Here is a 2,352-nt window from a genome sequence, read left to right on the forward strand (position 1 = left end):
AAACAAGAAACCATTATCTGAAGTAAATAATGTTGATTCAGACACATCTTCGAAAATATACAAAAGGCATGCATTTTGTTCTATTAGAAGCGGTGAATCAAGAGCCTAGTACTGAAAAGTAAAATCAAAACAAAACAAATGTCACAATTAGCAACTGCCAATATCACACATAGTGGTGAGACTTTACGGGTAACATGTAGGGAGAGAAGTGAAAAATGTGAGTTTCTTGGCTAGGGTAGATAGCCACTCAGTGGCCTGCCAGGATCCATACCTCCCAGTACTCGGGTCTTGTGTGGTCTCTTCTCAGCCAGAGCTGATACTACTAAATGGCACAAGCAGTATGTGAATACAAGTCTGTTCAACTCAATGATATAATATTTCTCTGTGTTCTGCTAATCTGAAAAAACGATGGAATTAAATACCAATACCTTGTGCTTGCTTTGGTGGAACATACACTACAATTGGAATGCTACAGAGAAGATTAGCATGGCCCTTGTTCAAAGGGACACACAAATTAGGGAAGTATTCAATATTTTTTGATTATTGCATGCTGCATATATGCTTTGAAAAAAAATCCTTATTTTACCCCCACAAATATGTACAATAATTAAATGTAAATAAAATTATAAAATAATTAGGAAAAAATGACTTGTGCCTTTGAAATGAAAATTCTGCATAGTAATAGAAAAAAATGACTAGTGCCTTTGAAATGAAAATTCTGCATAGTAAAAATATTCATAAGCCTTAATTTCTGCTCATCTATTCCTTCCTACATTCAACAAATAGCTATTGAGTATACTAAGTATTAGACATTGTGCCAGGGGATGGGGACACAGGTTGACCTGTGTGACATACCTGGTGTCTGCGCTATGGATATTGCAGTGTATTACAGTGTACTGGGAGACACTGACCTTTAAGAGGGATACACGATAAAGAGTGCACATTCAAATGGCTGTAGGTGCCAAGGAGAAGCAGATATACTGAAGGAGATTACCATAGTTTAGACTGATGGCCAGGAAAAGCTGGGTATCTAATCTGAGACCTACAAAGGGTAGGAGTTAGTCAGGTGAAGACTAGGGACAGAAGTGTTCTAGGAAAAGGGCACAGCATTTGCTAAAAACCCACAAGTGGGAAACTAGTGGGCATATTTATGGAATCAAAGGAAGTGTCCCTACAGAGCAAAGCAAGCAGGGAATTGAGGTGTGAGGATAACATGTAAGACTTAGCACAGGACATGTTACAGTGTGGGTTCTCTCTCAGGAGCAAAGGGACTCCTCTGAGAGACATAATTTTGATTTGCATTTTTTTTTATCTTTATTTTTAAAAAGTTGTTTTCATTTTTTTCCTACAGGGGTATATACTCTTGCCAGAGAGACAGAGAGAGAGAGAGAGAAAGTAAGAAATCACCCTCTGTGGGGAATGGCCATGCAGCAATCCCTTCTTCTCCATTCTCCTCTCAAAATTGTGCCTGGTGTGTTTCAAGCTGCCAGGTCTGGGACTCAAACCATGGTCAACCATGTGGGAGTCCAGCACTTTAAACACCACATCGCCTACTGACCCCAAAAGTTATTTATTTCTTCTGTGTGTGTTGGAGAGAGAGAGAGAGAGAGAGGGAGGGAGAGAGAGAGAGAGAGAGGAGAGAATGCAGAATTTTCATTTCAGAGGCACTAGTCATTTTTTCCGTTTTATTTTATAATTTATTTACATTTAATTATTGTACATATTGGTGGGGGCAAAATAAGGATTTTTCAAATCATGTGTGCAGCATGCAATAATCATGATGTGGTCTGTGCTTCATCTTAGTTGGCCTTGATCTCGGGCAAACAGGAGCCTGGCATGCTCAGGGTGATCCTGGGACACAAACCCAGGACCTCTCCCATGTGAGTCCAGCTGCATCACCTCTGTGCCAGGCCTTGCAATTAGAGATAATTCTAGCTACTATGTGGAGAAAGGAAGAAGGGGTGAGAGTGGAAGTGGGAGAGTAGCAGGGAGGTTCTTGCAGCTAGCTCCCCAGTTGATATGAAGACGCAGTTTCATGAACTAGGGTGACAGGGGTGGTTTGAGATTACTAGACAGACTTGAGACTTGGTAATGGATTGACTATGAAATGAAGGGGTGTTTATAGAAATGAGGACCAGGCTAAATCAGAGTGACTTTTATGGAGGTGAGAAAGGCTAGAGGAAAAACAGATTTGACTGGGGTATCAAGAATTCACTTTTATAACTGTGAATATCAGTTCCAGTGTTTGGACCAGATCAAAGAATTTGGTGAGTCAGTCTTTGGGAAAGAATTTGTCTTATATCCAGATTCTAGTTTGACAGCAACCAGCTGCTTACAAATATATCACTTTAT

General features: G+C 40.1%; 1 non-coding gene across 1 annotated transcript; it reads left to right on the forward strand.

Moving 5' to 3' along the window:
* The first annotated feature begins 431 nt into the window (after positions 1-431).
* On the forward strand, positions 432-537 carry LOC114009490 (U6 spliceosomal RNA). The gene has a single exon (XR_003550898.1). It is a non-coding gene; the product is annotated as a U6 spliceosomal RNA (small nuclear RNA).
* Positions 538-2,352: the final 1,815 nt, after the last annotated feature.

Source organism: Tupaia chinensis, unplaced genomic scaffold, assembly GCF_000334495.1.
Source record: "Tupaia chinensis unplaced genomic scaffold, TupChi_1.0 Scaffold000542_1, whole genome shotgun sequence".
Lineage (NCBI taxonomy): Eukaryota > Metazoa > Chordata > Mammalia > Scandentia > Tupaiidae > Tupaia > Tupaia belangeri.